A 17,331-nucleotide genomic window follows, 5' to 3' on the forward strand; every position below is an offset into this window, starting at 1 on the left:
GCAGTTCCAGCCATATCTGTTAAACCACATTTCTCTGACAGAATTAAAGGTTTAGCATCCTTCAAAGGTTCTCCTTCGTGCTGGAATGGTGCTCCTGAGAAATTCAAAATATTGACCCGATTCATTGCAACATTTTTTGACAAAATTTGGACATGAGACCAGCAGCCTCCTGCTTACACCCACAGGCCCAAAATCAGAATTAGGTGAGGACCCACTCAGCATTCCTGACAACAGATTTGGCATGTTAAAACAAAGATTAAGATTTTTCCAAAGTCAATTGCTTTATCAGACAATGAAATCCCTATGAAATCAGTAATAGTTCCATCCTGGGTTTAATATAGATGGCTTAAATGTAACACTGAGCAGACAGACACTGAGTGTTGCCAGCTTCAGCTGTATTAAGAACTTGATTTTCTCTAAAGCCCCAAGTCCAAATGACACAGGATCCACCTGCCATTTCAATAAATGGAGAAAAAATTGAGTTTCAATCTGTCACAGCAACAAAGAGCCAACATGAGCCCAGATAAAAAACCCAACAGAACAGATTTTCAAACACATCTTTCCCAAACCCTTTTACTGGTTTCCTGGAGATTCTCCCAAGCCCTGCTTTTTGATCAGTGAGTTCAAAAGGCCCAGCAGCTCCTGTGCTCGAGGTTTCAAACAGCAGGAGCACCAAGGCTCCTGCAAGCTGCTCCTCCTGGCAGGCTGTGAGCCCTGCCAGCCAGCACTGCCCAGGGCCACGCTCCCACAGCTGAGGCCAAAGCAATCCAAACACCTCCTCCCTCTCTCTCCATCACACCCAAAGAGCTGCTGGATGCTCTGAGAGCAGAGGGGAGCTGCAGGGAATTCTGCTCCTTCTAGAGCACAGCCCTGCCCGTGCAGGGGTAAATATCCCCTTTCCCTGGGCATTATCTTGTTTACCAAAAGCACAAGGAGCAGGCTGTTAGGCAAGCCTGGAGCTCAACAAGGACAAGTTCATGGAGATCTAAAAGGTGATGTTTGCTGCTGTGAAAGGGCAATAAAAAGCTAAAGTTACACTTTTCTTCTGAAAAGCTCAAAGCAGCTCTCCCTCCTCGCTCCCAAAAGATCTGTGGTGCTGGGAATAACAATAACAACTTTCATTATTATTATTAAATCAAAGCACACCATGGACATTCTACCCCTGCAAATCTGTGTCACTGGTACAATGAAAAACAAATCCAGGAAAACCAAGAGATAAGAGGCCAGGCTGATCTGCAGGTAAAGGGGTCTCAGCTCCTCTGGAATCAAACCTGGGTGCACCCAACACCAAACCTTTGGCTCCAGGCTGCTTGTTAAATGCCAAGTCCTTCAGCCACTGCATGTTACACAGTCTGTTCCCATTCTTTCTTGATAAGTGGACAGAAAAACACTGCTACCTATTTTAAGATATATGCCAAGAAACATACAGAAATATGCAGAGTGACTGAATTAGCAGCACTGGAAATACAACTTTTCCCATTTCCTGACTTGGATGTTAAACTACCAACTTCAGACTAAAAAACTTTTCATCCCTCAAAATTAGGCTCAGCCCTGAATTAATACAGCCCAAAGCAAAAGCTGTCTAAGCCAACAAAAACCACAGATACTCCCAAATTAACCCTTTCTACCTGGCATTAAGGTTTCCTTTCCAGGCTGTGGGGGGATTACTTTTTCCTCACAAGAGGTAGATGTTCACCAGAGCTGTTCCCAAGGGAATGTGAAGGTCAAAGTTATTGACTTGAATTAGAGATTTTTTTCTTGGGAAAAAAAAAAAAAAAAACCAAACTCAGACCATTGCCCAAAACCAGGCTCAGGGATGGACAAGCAAATTCCTGCAGCACTTCCCAGGACACAGCCTCAATTTTCTCACATTTTCTTCACCAAGGAAGACCCCACCATACCATGAAATTGTAACTCTGATATATGATAGTTCAAACCCCCGAGAAAAGCTCTTCTGCAATTTACTGACAATTAACTAATACAACATTTATCAGCTTTACCCAGAGCCATCACAGAGTTCTAGGTAACAGAAAGGTGGTGTTAGGCCTGGCAGCAGCTCAGTGAATTGAAGAGTTGAGCTCTTCACCAGATCATCCCCAGGATTCCTGGCTGAGCTTGCAGAGGCATCCCTGCAGAGCTGGGTTGGGGTGCAGCCTGGAACCCCAGCCTGTGCTGCTCCCACCCAGGAGAGCTCTGCTGGAGTTGGCCTTCACCAAGGGCTGATCCGGCTCCAATAACCTTGTTTCCCAAGCTTAGCAGGGATTAATCACCCTGTAAGTCCTCACTGCCCCTTCTCCTGGATTTCTGAATACTGCTCTAACACCCATCAGTGTGATGCCATCCCTGGGGGAGCAGGCAGCCAGTTCCCACTGGGGTGAGCCTCTTGTAAAACACTGATTTATCCTCAGGCTCCCCACAGTCCAAGTGAACACTGGCCACCTCCATTCTTTAACAGCCAAAGGCACCACTGACACCTCTCCCTGCAAACACCCAGCTTGGCCAGGGCTCAGGACCACGCTGGAGTGGCAGATGGAGAAGGGACTCAGTGACCCCACAGCCCTCCCCACACAGGAGGGAACTGAGTCACTGCTACACTAATTCATCTCCAAAGCTTTTAATAGTCTCCTCACAAGGGACTGACAAAACCACTCCAGCTACTGGCATCAAACACCAAATGATCAGCCACCTCAAATGGAGGCTTTTCCTACCTCTGACAACTGGGAAATGTGAAGCAAAGTTTTTAAGAGCAAAGTTCCCAGGTACCCAGTTTGAAAACCTTTTTCTAAAAGATGCTGTCAACAACAGCTGACCACACTAATCCTCCCAAAACCAGACCTCTGTGGGGGTCATCTTTGATTATTTCCTTCAGCAGGACAAGCCAGAAGCAGAGGCAGTAAAAACCTGTCAGCCTTGGCACATTCATCCCAGGTTACAGCACAGGGAGACCACAGGGACTGAGAACAGGTTTGCTCCTGGACACATCACTCAGAGCATCCACGTGTGTCCCCTGGCTGGGAGGGGACACTGCCCTCCCCAAGGCACTGACCACAGCCAGGATGCCCAGCAGAACTGCCTGGAAGTGCAGGACAGGGGGATTTTCACACCCCCACAGTACCTGGCTCTCGTGGGTACAGCACAGTCACGCTGCTCCAGAGGCAATTGTGCTCCCTGGACAAGCACAACCATTACCCCACTATTTATTTATTTTAGATACGCCAGTGCCAAGAGCAACTGATTTATACTAGATGAGAAGACGGCCCTAAGAGAACATTAGCAGTTATTCTGTGCATAATCCCAGTTTTAATGGCACTTTCACAGCCCTGCAAGAGGGGATTCCTGCAGGAAATTCATCCTGTTCCAGCTGAACCACAGCAGCATTACCCAGGGAGCAGTGTCCTCCTCCTCCCCTTAACACTGCAGGAAAACAAGATTCCCTCTAGGTAAACTCACTTTGAAAAAATCAAAGATGAAGCACTGATAAGCACAGCCTTATCTAGTGAAAATGAAGTCAGGTTTTCCCAAGCAGCCTAACTCAGGTGGCAGCAACGTCAACAGCAGCAGCCCAAGCTGTAAAAATAATGTTCTTTTCTCACTAAGCTGAAGGTTCACATTTTAAGAGACAGAAGGACTTGCAAGGCTACAAAAGAAACATGAGCTAAAAGAGGACTGCACATTGAGAAGTTAACTGTATCTGCCCACGGACATCAAAAAGCTCCTGAGCTATGAACACATTCTACAGTCATTTTTTTAAGCCCTGAAATCCTGGATCTTTATAATTCTGTTGGTGACTGTTTCCTCATGTCTATCAAAGTCAGTGTCTCAGTATGTTTTATATACAGTTTATCTGCACAGGAAAACAAAAATCAAGTTTCTGTTTAAGAAACTGACTAAAACAAATAAACAAAAAACGGCTCAATTTCATGTGAATTTCAAGAAACTGACCTGCAAGTTTTTCTGCCAGCTCTACTCCATGGGGCTGGATCTGAACATGCATTAGCTAGTTTCAGGCAGAGAATTAAAGCCAGGAAAACCTGCTATTCAGCCCAGGAGCTTCAGGATTTCCCCCCCTGCTCTGGCGAGCACAAATCTGCAGCACACCACCACGAGTGTGATCTTCTGACTGAACAGAAAGTGACACAGCTCCAGGGCTCGGTTCTGATTATTTCTTACTACAGATCATCTTGTGTGTGTCTTCAGCACAAGCTGCTTTTCCTACAGTGAAAAGGACTGAACAGAAGCAGCTCTGAAAGGCAGAGGAAGGGTTTGTACAAGCCCTTGGCCACAGTTTGTCCCCAAAGCCAAGGAGAAGCTCTGCAGATCCAGAAGGGTTCCAACCAGCTCTCAGGACCCTGCTGGGTTTTAGGGCACAAGCAGAGCATATGCTCAACCTAATGGCCTTGAAAAAGCCAGGATAGGCTTAATACAGTCCCTGAAATGCAATCCTTTTCCTCATGAAGGCACATTTCATCCAGGCAGTTAAAGCAGGGTTAACAGCGAAAACACCACGCCATCAAACCCACTGTTCACTATCAAACACCTCTGCGAGACAGCTGCCTTCTGAAACGCTCTGAACGGGAAATGCAACTGCTTTGTAAACATTTCACATTAATTTCTCCCATCACTCATCTCAGTCCCGATGCTAAGTCAGAAAAAACAGGTTTGAAGAGCTGGGAGTTTGCTTTCCTTGGAGAGCCGAGTCAAGGCCCCGTTTGAAGTCCCTCCTCACAGGGACCGCTTGTGACAACATCCCTGCCCTGCCGTTCCTCATCTCCAGCATTTGTGAAAAGGCTTTTTCAGAGAATTCAAAGCTACTTCCCTGATTTCATGTCTCACACGTCTGCTTTGTGTGGGATTTTAATTCTTTACCCCAGACTGCAAATCCTGTTTGTAAAATAAACGAGCCCAAATGTGCCTTATTGCCAACTGCTTGATTCCCAGCCACTGAGACTTTCTAAGATGCTTTAATGATGTTTGTTTAGAGCAAGAAAAAAGCTCCTTGCTGTGCCCTGCAGTCCCAGGATGCACCCAGGTCTCTCCTGGCAGATTTGCACTGTGGTTTAGTGCTCAGTTCAATAAACACTGGCAATTTTATATGTACTGGTACCAAAAGTGGAGCAGCACTTCATCAAAGTCTTTTCCACTATCTCGGTTGTTTAAGAATAGAATCTCCAACTGTACTTAAGTGTTTCAACTTCATTACTGCCGACAGGAAATTCCAGAGTGAAAGTTTAATTCTGTTTCAGTTTTTGACAGAAGCAAGACCAGGGTTTAAGGGCAGAGAGACAACAAAGAAGCAAACACAAAGAACTGCTTAATGGCATAAGCAGAATCAGCCAGAAATTACCAGATCTGAGAACCCCCAAGACCAGGTAAGTCTGTGTTTGAATTAAATGGAATCAGCTCATTAATATTGGTAAATCAGGCCAAGCAAGTCAACGCTTTTTAAATGCAACCAAACACTGTATTATCCTGAAAATCCAGTGCTTAGATAATCTGCTAAATCCAATTTTTAGAAGATTACTTGGCTGAAAATTTGGCCCTACAGACTAATCAAGATTTCATGTGTTTTTTTGGGTAACACCCACAGAGCATTCTGTATTTTCACAGATACAGCTAACTTGAAAATCTGAATCCAAACCTGATGTTTCTCATTCAGTAAAAAAAGGAAGGTTTCCTCCCTGAGGATGCTAGGAAAGATTCCTAAGAATCCCATTAGAACAGCCAAAGAAGGGAGGAAGTGCTTTATTTAAAAGCTCACCCAGTGAATAATCACCGTGCTGGGGCTGAGGACAGAGCTCTGTCATCTGCAAAGCTTCTGACTTAGCAAATCTGAAAGGAGCTCTTTGCACTCGCCAGGGAAAGGCAAATAAAGAGATTTTGGGATGTGGATCCTGAACATCAGGATCCTCTCACACCTGCAGTGGGACCAGCTCAGGGACAGCACTGGGAGGGCTCAGCACTGCTCATTTTATGCACATGGAGTTCCACTTCAGAAATTGCACCTTAAAAAAACCCCTATCAGTGCAGTACATTTATCTACCACAGGATCTTGTTTTCCCTTCAGCTGCAACCTTTCATGTCCAGGAGGCTGCTCTGCCACCCATGGGCGGCTGATGAGCCGTTAGATTAAGGGGGAGGAATGCATTTCCTCAGACCAAGTCCTTTTCCTCCTGATGCTTAAAATGCAGCAGATATTTTTCTCCAATTTCCAGGCTGAACAGGCAAGATGGAGGCTGGGGAAGAGGGGAAGAAGGGAGCAGCACAGCACTGTGACTTTCTCAAGGACATGCAGCAGGTCAGACTCGGGGCCCAGATCTGAATCCAGGTCTCCCAAATCCCCATCCACCAGCCCACACTCCCCTCTGCTCCCAGGGGGCAGATCAGACTCTCTGCTCATCTTATCAAGCACACGCTTCCCCTTCCTCTAAAAATAAGTAGGAAGAGGATTGTGAATTCACACAGCAAGATGAGGGCCGAGTTAATTACATTCTATTCATTCTATTTGCCACTCCACAGATAAATAGATTTATCATATCAGTGACAAAGTTATTCCAAAGTTACTATTTCATAGGTGCAACTGCAGTTTAAGAAAACAGATAAAGCAACTCATTTTGGTAACTTTAACCTCAATAAAACCTCAGTACAGGAAAGCAAATGTGCACAATGTTCTTTTCTCCTTAGAAAGGACGCCTGCCTTTTTTTTTTTTTTTTTTTTTTAATTTGCCCAGTGCAACCAGACAAGCTAGTTACAGAAAATTCAAGTCAAAAGCATGGAAGTTACACTCTGACAGCAATCCCTTACACAGCAGCCACTGACTGAGGTAAAAAACGTGACTGACAGGTGCTACTGACAGGCATCTGCAGGCAGCTGGAAAAAGAAACTCTATTAGAGACACACTGTCAGGAGAAAAATATCATTTCTTTGTTCCAAACTCAGCACGACCTGACAGCATCTTCTTAATCCCATTAAAAGGAAGGAGCACTTGCTGAAGCTGATACTTCCTGAAGCCCATCCTTGCTGGCTCCAGCCCTGCTGGGAGGAGGCAGCCTGGACGTCAGCCTCTGGATGAGGCCCTGATGAGCACACAATGTTTTCCAGCATATTTCTATCAGGAGAGAGCTGGAACACGCCAAAAGGACCAGGACAACCAATGTCATGGGGAAAGAGAGCAAGCCTAGTTTATTACACCAACTGGAGCTTGGCCAAAGAACAAAGATGGCCAGGGAAGAAGAGGGTACAGAACAGTCCCAATGTCACCTGCATGGCCAGGTATCTGCTGAGGGCTGGTTCCTGCACCCCACATCAACCCTTGGCACTCCTCAGCAAACCCAACACTCCCTGAACGCAGCAGTTTCCTCACCTGTCTCCAAGCAGCCTCCATGCCCCTGCAGCTGCCCGTGCCCTGTGTCCCCCTGCCCTGACCCCTTCCCCAGCTCCGCACCTCGGCGGGGGCTCCCTCTCCTCCATGGCGGGCGCGCTGTCGGTCTCCAGGGCTGGGCTTGGCAGGGTGTCCCCCGGCACAGCTGGGTCCCCTTGGGCAGAGAAGCCAAGGCCTGTGTCCCTCTGGCCAGCCCCTGCTCCTGCAGGCTCCGAGGGCTGTGCTGTCCCCAAGGCAGGACCCTCCCGTGCACCGCTCTCTGCTCGTCCCTCCCGGACACCTCCGCTGGCTCCCGGCTCTCTGGATAAAACCTCAGCCCCAGAACAACCAGCCCAAGAGGAGGAGCCACTGCCAGCACATGATGAGCACGTGTGGAGAGCCACTGGTGGCCAGGGGACCTACTTTGAGCTCCAAAGCCCCGATGGGCCGGGCTGTGTTACAGATGAAGGCTCCAGTTCCCAGGCTGGCTTGTACCTGTTGGCCTCCCAACTGTAATTTTCCAGAAGGCAAAGGTTCAAAATGCTGAACCACCCACGAGCATCAGCATCTGAATCTACTGAACACTGAAGAGAGGAGCAACCAAGGACTGCAGAGTTACTTTAATCAGAAATTCTCAATTAACCCTTTGGATCAGGCACCATCAGCCAGCTGAGGACCGTGTCTGCATCTGTGGCCATGTGTTTCTCCTTGGAGTGGGATGCAGATGGGACAGAGCTGGACTGCAAACAAAGCTTTCTTCTTCACAACTTCTTGGCAGACTTCAGAGTTTCTGAAGAAGTGGACAAGATGGACCAAGGCACAAAGAAATGTTTATGCAAGTTTCATGCAAAACTGCTAGAAAACAATTCCATAAAATAAAAAACAAAGTACAGCCTTGGAGCAGCAGCCATTTTTTGGCCTACTATGATCAGAAATTTCCTCCATGAGCATGCTCAGAGATTGTCATCCATGACCACAGCAGATCATGCACCAGATGAGGAGAGGATGAACTGCCTGTGTCCACTGGCTTCAACCAACCGAGCCTCTTCCCTCAGAGCTCAGCACCACATTGCTCCAAAAGCAGAGGCATTACCTAACATCCTAACCCAGAAACATCTGACATTTCCATTTCTCAGAGCTATTCCCCCTCCTTTGATCACCTCTGCAGCCAAACGATCACAGAAACACAGACTGGTTTGGCTTGAAAGGACCTGAAAGATCATCTCATTCCACTCCCTTCCACTAGACCAGGCTGCTCCAAACCCTGTCCAGCCTCCCTTGGACACTCCAGGGAAGATCTTCAGCGAGATATGAACACTCAGGTTCCTGCAGCACTCCTCATGTTGGTGTTGTGGCACGTGAGGATGCAGTTACATTGCCACAAGCCACAAATCCAAAATCCAGGAACACAGACTTCCATGCACGTTTCCAACCCATTTTCTCTCCAGAGGGTTAACTTGCTCAGATATCAACTGACATTTTATTCTCCATAGAACGCTGCTAGGAAGTTCTGATCCAAGTTTTGACAAGCTTAACCAAAACCACAAGCATGAAAATGAAACTCCTCCGAGTTCAGAATCCACAGCTGAATGTTGCAGCTTTCCTCACTTGAATTACAGTTCCTGTAGTTTCCATTTCATCTTTTTCAAAGGATACAATCCCAGAATGGTTTTGGGTTAGGAGGAACTTTGAAGATCATCTCATTGCACCCCCCACCATGGGCAGGGACACCTTCCTCTACCCCGCACTGCTCCAAGCCCTGTCCAGCCTGGCCTTGGACTCTTCCAGAGATGAAGCAGCCATGGCTTTTCTCAGCAAATTCGATCCCATAAACCACAAGACCTAGAAATGTACTTTGTCAACAGCTACAGCACAAGCAAGGGCCACACAAGGAACCTCGGGATGCCTCTGCCAATTTAACAAGTACTTGCAGCACCCTGGAAAGAGGATCTGCCTCCATCCCCAGCCACTGCCTGCTCATGCCAAGACAGAGAACGAGGCAATAATTGCTGTAGTCCTTCTTTAGTGTCCATGGGGAGCAGAAATTAGACAGGAATATCGAGCCAGATCAAAGCCCGTGCAGCTTTGGCATCCTGCCTCCTGCAGCAGCCTCCAGGAGAGGCTGGGCTGCACAGGAATCACTTGGGACAGCCATGGACACAGCCATGGACACAGCCTCTCTCCTCCAGGAGAGGCTGGGCTGCACAGGAATCACTTGGGACAGCCATGGACACAGCCTCTCTCCTCCAGGAGAGGCTGGGCTGCACAGGAATCACTTGGGACAGCCATGGACACAGCCAGCACCTGGCCCTGCAGCACAGGATACTCTCTACTGCTCTCCCAGCCTGTAAAGCAGCACCTGTCCCCACCCAGCACAGGCCACTGGATGAAACTGGGCAGCTTTTAACACCCCAGATTTTCATTATCACACACAAAAAGCACAAAAAAAAGGCTCCAGGCCACCCAAGCACCTCCAGTTTCTGTTGCTATCTTAGCAGAATAAACTAATTTGGGACATACAGTAATGCAGATCTTCAGGAACCAGGATTTACTCCACAGTCTCATTGTGACAGAGATGTTACATTTACATAACCTTCTAGCAGCACATGATTTTCTGCCTCTAAAGCCTTTGGTCTCCATAAGCTGCTTTGCTGAGGCCGCCTTCCCTCACACTCACCCACGGGCGAGCCAGCAGCTCGTCTACCAGCTACTACAGAGCCACTACCCTCATCCCACCTCCCACGGGAGCCTCAGATTCCTCCTGGCTTTAAGACAATCCTACAACTACAACTGTCTTGTATTTATGGGGTAATAATGTCTCAAAGACTCCCAGTACACTCTGCAAGTTGACATATCAGATATTCCAAAGCAGTCTGCTGAGCCCTGAGGAGCCAGCCCAGCCATCAACCAGGCAGGACCACAGGATCATGGAAGCTGGAAAAGACCTTCCAAGCATTGAGTTGACAGCACTGTGCCCACCCAGCCATGGCAGGAAGAGCCACACATGCTCAGTCCTTGAACATGTGGAGGGATGGGAACCCTGCTGCAGCCCACTGCAGTGCTTGACTACTCTTTCAAGTGAAGTTCTTTTTCCTAATATTTAACCTGAGCCTCTCCAGCCCAGCCTGAGGTTGTTCCCTCTCCTCCTGTCCCTGTTCCCTGGGAGCACAGCCTGACCCCCCTGGCTGTCCCCTCCTGGCAGGAGCTGTGCAGAGCCACAAGGTCCCCCCTGAGCTCCTTTTCTCCAAGCTCAGCCCCTTCCCACCTGCTCCTGACCTTCCCCAGCTCCATTCCCATCTCTGGACACGCTCCAGCCCCTCAATGTTTTTCTTGCACCAAGGGTCCCAGAGCTGCCCCCAAGCCTGGAGGTGCTCCAGCAGTGCCCAGTCCAGGGACAGGCACTGCCCTGCTCCTGATGCCACCCCAGTGCTGGGGCAGCTCAGGTGGCACTGATCTCTTGCCTGATGGGGCACAAATGAACCCAGGTGGTCAAGAGCAGCTATACCTGCTCTAACAGTCATCAGAACAAGCAGCACCTGCTCTTCTGATGGCTCCAATTCAAGGGCAGGTACCAGACAACGGCTCAGGATATCTGAGATCTGCTTTCATCCTGCTTGACAGCACTGAACATGAAGTTCCACCTCAATGCTGTCCATTTCAGCAATATACCAGGAGAGACCATCTGAGGAGAAGCAGACAAAAGGAGCTTCTGCTTCCACAACAGATTTTTGGACCACCTCAATTCCACCAGCTTCTAGGGCTGTTCCCTTCTCTCTGGCACACACACAGTATGGAGGAGCTGGATCCCCAAAATTCACCCCAAACCTGCCACCCCTGCAGGTACCCTGTTTTCCTGTTTGCCACACTGTCAGGGACATTCAAGGCTGTCTTTAGCAGAGGAGTCACTACAAAGAGCAAGAGCTCACACCACCCAACAGCAGCACATCATGGTTTGCAGCTCTCCCTCCAAGCTGCAACAGCCTCACTCGTGAGCTGCCAGGACTTGAGATTATTTCTTCACTTGAACTCATCCGTGCATTTTCTAGACTACAAACGAGTTTGCTGAGGGAACATGAGAGGGTTGATGGTGCTGTGGATAAGATCATGCTACAGAACCACTGAGGCTGGAAAAGACTCCTAGGATCATCGAGTCCAAGCTGTGCCAAATCCTCCCCTTGTCCCCAGCCCAGAGCACTGTAGTGCCACATCCAAGTGTTGCTTGGACACCTCCAGAGATGGGGATTGCCCAACCTCCCTGGGCAGCCCCTGGCAGCCCTTTCAGTGAAGAATTCCTGCCAAAATTACACTTCTCATTTACAACCAGAGATCACAACTGTCCCCTACACCCCCTCCACCCTGTTCATCAGTCCCAGGACAGCTCCATTCATCCAAACCTGCAGCTCCACCGACCACCAGCAGAAATAAACCAAATGCTCTCCCTCCTGTGCTTTTCACTAAGGCCTCCTCCACCCTCCAACGATGGTGCTCAGGATTAGCACATCTCATAAAAACCATTTCCCCGAGCTAAGCTCCACCCCATGATTGCAAAGGCAAACCAAAGTTACTCCTGTTTGTTTACTTCCTAATTTATGAAACCTGGTAAGAGGAAACTATTTTCAAGGCTTAACCAACACTGCAAAACAAGCAGGTCAGGGAAAAACCTTCATCTAAGCAAACACTTTAATCTTGGGGAAATAAGTATTTTAACAAGATAAACCCCTATTATTGACAAACAAGAGGCAGCTTAAAGAAAACATTAGAAATAATCAGCTCAGCATCAGCTTGTTTTGAAACACGCTGCAACTGTAGTTTTGTTTTCACAGTGATTCCTTCTTTTGGTTTAGGCACACTGAGCACGACATCAGCTTCACACCAGCTCAGGCTGCTGGGTCCCACAGTGGTCAATTCCCACGTTTGTTTCACCACGTGTCCCGTTAACCCTGCATTTCTGGCCTGATGGATGCCACCAGCTTTCTCCACTCACTGAGCAGCCAGTGCTGGGCAGCCAAAGCTCTGCTCCAGCCTGCAATGCTGCTATTGCTTCAGGCACTTACACCAGCACAGCCACCGGGCATTCAGGCCATGGAATACTTGCTGTGCGAGGAAATTGGTGTGAATTAAGGCAGAGAAAAGAAATCCAGTGCCTGGTAGCCCATTAAGGTGGCCATAGAGGAAGCACCGAGGAGAAGGAAGGGATATTGGCCTCACATGGCATCCCAGCTGAGCCCTGCGAGGAAAACAGCTCCACCACGGGCCTCTGGCCTGGGCTCAGTCAGCCAACCCTCCGGCTCAACCCGTCTGGAAGTCCCGGGATACCAGGCTAATTCCTGAGCCCAGCAAAACAGCCTCAAAGCAAACAACTAAACACACTCTGAGAAATAAAACACATGGACAGGTACCGACCCCCACTAATAAATAAAACCAGCGGCTCCCACACACACTACTCCCCGCACGACTCGCAGTCACTAAATCTTCATCAAGAGAAGATCTGGATTGTATTAGCCACGTTCTCCCTTCCTGATTTGTGAGCAGCAGGACCGCAGCCCGATCCATCTGCGGCTGAGAGGGCACAGAACCGCTGCACGGCAATAAATTCAACTCAAGCCTTTCACCTGTTGGAGTCTTTTCAGACAAACTCCTGGCGGCCAGAGTAAACCCACCTGGGGCCGGGAGGGGAAGGGCTGAGGCAGCCCCAGCTGGTCCCGCTGCATGGAGCCCGTTCCCTGCGGGAAAAGCCCGCACAGCCAGGGGTACAAGGGGTCCGTGCCCCCCGAGGAGCCCCCGAGGAGCCGCAGGACGCGGGCGCTCGGCACGAAGCCCTCGGGACTGTGGCACATCCCACGTACACGCATGGGGAATGCACATGTGCCCCCACCCCTTCCCCCGCCGAAGTCCAGTTATTGTAGTCCAGGAAACAGCCAAATATTTGGCCTGTCAGGCCAGTCAGCGGGACCCTCCGAAACATCCACCCACAGCTGCCCGCTTTTTGACCATTTAAGAGGAAGATCGCCCATAGCCAAGTCCCCATCGGCGCTCACAAGTGTTTACATAACGCCAAACATCCCTCGCAGCCGAGCCCCGAGCACAGGGGCAAAAACACGGGGAAAGTTGGAGCGGACGCGCAGCTCCGCTGCCGGGCCCGCGGTGCTCCAGGGGCCGGGACCCCGCTCCGGCAGCGCTGCGGGACCGCCGGGACGGCGGAGGGGGCTCTGCCCGGTCCGGCGAGGGCTGCGGCGGCCGGGCATCCCCACCGAGCACGGGAATGCATCCCTGCACAGCAGCGGGCTGCATTCCCGCGCACCCCCGCCTAGCAACGGGCTGCATCCCCGGGTGTCCCCACCCAGCACCAAGCTGCATCCCTCGGGCTGCGGGACGGGGCTGCCCCGACAGCCACTCATCGTCTCCCTCCCTGCCCAGCCGTGCCCGCTCTCTCCCGGCCGTACCTGGCTGCGGAGGCGGCGGGGCGGGCTATGGACGGCTCAGCAGCTCCATACCGGCGGCGCTCCCGGTCCCGCTCCCGGAGGCTGCGCCCGCCGCCGTCTTAGCTGCGCGTCCACATGGTCACTGCGCTCCGTGCCCGCCGCCGCGCCTTAAATAACCGGCGGGGCACGCTGGGTAACCGAGTCCTGCCGCTGTTGCGCCGCCGCGGGGGCGCGGCTCACGGGACTACAGCTCCCAGCGTGCCCCGCGGCGCGCTCCGGGCGGGGGCAGCGGACAGCGGAGACCCACCGGGTCCGTGCGGTCAGAGACGGACCCCCGAGTTCGTGTGGTTAGTAATGGGGATGGACCCCCTTTGTCTGTGCGGTCAGTGATGGGGAGGGACCCCCGGGTCCCTGCGGTCAGTGATGGGGGCGACCCCCTCCCGGTTGGGGACGCTGGATGTGTTTTGTTCCGGGGGGTCCGCACAGAGCCAGGGGGCGAGCGTACGGGAGTACCGGGCACAGAGGCTGCGAGAGTAAACCCTGAGCAAACGCTGAGTAAACCGGGTGTCAGCGCTGTTTAGGGAGGGCAGAATAGCGGGAAGTGAGGGCTGAGGTGAGCACCTGCCTGCACAGGTGCTGTCACCTCTGCCGTGACCCAGGTGAGAGCCCTTGGCTGAGCAGAGTCGAGGCTGTTCTGCAGGAACGGCTCCAAACTCTCGAAATAGCGAGTGTCACTGGAGCTCCTCTTCACTAAAATTACGGCACGGGGGTATCGCTAACGAGACATCACAATTTCAGCCAGAATGACCAGCAGTGAATAAAAAATAACAATATTTCATTTATTTATTGTATTATGTAATTATTTGTCCTTAAATATTAGCCAAGGTCATTCTCCACAGTTGCACTCTGATTTTCCTGCCCTCTGTGGCTGCCGGGCAGCATCCAGAGCCCTGCAGGGCTGGGTACAATGTTTGCCTGCAGAACAACTGTATCGCTTTAACTGGGATTTAGGCGGAGGAAACAGTTCCCTCCTCTGTCACCCGCAGCCACGTGCTGCCGTGGCTAACAGGTAGGAATGGTGCCCGGCTCCTCGCTCGTTTCCCTCTCTACAGCAGCAGGAGAACGCTGATGAATGGGAACAAGCCCACTTTGAAATCAACACAACTTCCCCTGTACTGGCTCTCCATTAAAAATAGCTCCAGAGCAGTTGGAGCTGGGGCTCTGGAGCAAGGATATGCAGAAGCTGAAGCCCGTGACTCAGGAACTGAAGCGAAGGTCAGAGAACAGGGTTTTATGGGTTTCCTACATGGCTGCAATACTACAAGCCATTACTCATCAGGAATTTGGCAGAGTAGTGGTGCCTAATATCATTAGATAATCCTAATGAATTCTTGTGTAATCAAATCTAATCTCTGGATGGGTTCAGCAGGGGGAGGCTGCGAGTGGCTGCAGCGGCTCCAGGGCAGTGACAGAAGGGCTGTCACCAGAGCCAGGGGCAGAGCTGTGCCTGCTGAGCACCTTGAGCAGCTCTGCAAACAGTGTGCCTTGAAATAGCTCCAGCACTGAGGGATAAATCCCAGCAGCAGCACTGGGGGAGAGCACGGGAATGGGCTGCCCAGGGAGGGAGTGGAGTCTGCCCCTCTGGAAACATTCCTTCCCCCAAATACCAAAGCCCTCATTTTTGCTTGTTGACTAGTTTGATTCTGGGTCTTGGTCAGTTCTTCCAAGGCTGAGGAGCTCATAGCATCCCAGAATGGTCTGAGTTGCTCCCAGCCCCATCCAAGCTGGTCTTGGACACTTCCAGGGATGGGGCAGCCACAGCTGCTCTCTCTGGGCACCCTGTGCCAGGGCCTCTCCAGCCTCCCAGGGAGCGATTTCTTCCTAATATCCAACCTAAACCTATTCTCTGTCAGCTGGAATCCATTCCCCCCTGTCCTGTCATTGCATGCTCCGATGGCCCCTCACCAATTTTTGGGCATTCACCCAAAAATGGTGACCATGCTCTATGAAGAACTTGCTAGATTTGAAGGGGTGCTGGCAAAGACAAGATAATCATGGAAGTTTCCAATGCAGGAGAACATTTCCATTTGTCTTTAGGAGCTTGCTCTGAGCTGCTGCTGCAGGCACTGTGAGCTCATGGGGCTCCTATAATCTTACAGCATTGAAAAGAGGTAAAATTGTAGGGCAGTGTGGGAGTGGGAAAGGTCACCTTGGGAAGGACCAGAGCATTCCCTTAGAGGAATTTCCCTGATAATGGGACCTACAGGAGGCAGCCCTGAGATGGGAACAGTGCTGTTCAAATGAGGGCTGGGCTTGGAGCCCACACACCCCCAGAGGGTCGAGGGAACGAGCTCAAGAATTCAGAGAGGAAATAGTGAAAAAACACTTCTTGCTAGGTATCACTTCAGCCCTGGGAGCTGCACTATGAATGTTTGGCCCAATTTCACATGTGGTTTCTGTCACAGGAAAACAACTTGTGAGGGATTTTTATTTTTTGCTGTACTTTGTTCTTTTTCTCCTTTTCAAACCTTGTTCTGCTCCACTCCTACTTTATTTTTAGCAATTATGGAAATTCAGCACTGATGAAAGATGTTAAAATGAAATTCGAAGTCTTTTCTTTTTATTTCTATTGTCTTGTTTTATGTTGACAAATTTGCAACTAACCACTGGATGTTTTGGAAACATTGCACCTCCAGCCTGCCGGGTGGCTTTGCATGGTTTTGTCTCTACTGTTTTGGTCTTGTCTCTTTTGTCAGCTGCAGCTCAACAGCCCTGGAATAAAAATGAGAGCAGAAGATATCCCAGGACTGTGAGGATCAATCTGTCTCCTCTTGCTCATGGCTGGTCTTCACTATGGGGAGGATGATCCCCAAAGTTCCCTGTCCTTAGGGAGATCCATGCAGGCACTCAGGGATGAAAAGCCCTCCTAGAACACCTCAGCCTCTCATGAAGTGCTGGAAAATCTCTCATTCCCATCACATTTTAATAACAGCAAGATCAGAAGCGTGGGGACTCGGTGTGAGGAGAGAGAAAAACTAAAGCCTGCATGGCTGAGCACAACATGATCCACAGCAGTAAAAGTTCTCCAAGTCCTCAGAATCTCAGCGTGGAAGTTGCTCAGAAGCAAACTGTAATTATTTCATCAGTTCTCTGGGGAGAGTAAGGAATATGAACCCTCCTGATGGAGCCACACGAATGATGCACACAAGAATTCCAGGAAAACGAGCCATGAGAACGAGTGGGCAGGACACAGCACAGAGCTGTCCCAGCTCATTGGAAATCAGCTGATTTTCCTGAATTCCAGCACCCCACGGGCAGAATCCCAGGGCTTTATTAAGGGGAGGTTATCTTGGTAGGCTGTGTTCAGTTCTAGAAGTCTGTAGAATTTGAATGCCTACCTTTTGCTCTTGCTTCAGTGAATTGTTTTAGGAAATATTTAGCAGGAGAAAATAAGTTGGACTTAACTCTCATTTTCATGGCCATTCATTCCTTAACAAAGGGCAAAGATTGCTGTGTCAGTGCAAAAGGAATATTTCCATTTTCTGACCCCA

At 50.0% G+C, this 17,331-nt stretch overlaps 1 protein-coding gene across 3 annotated transcripts in view; it reads right to left on the reverse strand.

The window, feature by feature from the left end:
• The window catches only part of ITPR1 (inositol 1,4,5-trisphosphate receptor type 1), a 160,012-nt gene extending 146,092 nt beyond the window's left edge, over nt 1-13,920 (reverse strand). For all 3 annotated transcript variants that reach the window (XM_050979263.1, XM_050979264.1, XM_050979262.1), the window contains exon 1: nt 13,802-13,920. The gene's annotated coding sequence lies outside the window, so the exon portion shown is untranslated. The remainder of the gene's footprint in view (nt 1-13,801) is intronic.
• Between the last annotated feature and the right edge of the window lie 3,411 nt (nt 13,921-17,331).

Source organism: Serinus canaria, chromosome 12 (assembly GCF_022539315.1).
Source record: "Serinus canaria isolate serCan28SL12 chromosome 12, serCan2020, whole genome shotgun sequence".
NCBI classification, from domain to species: Eukaryota; Metazoa; Chordata; class Aves; order Passeriformes; family Fringillidae; genus Serinus; species Serinus canaria.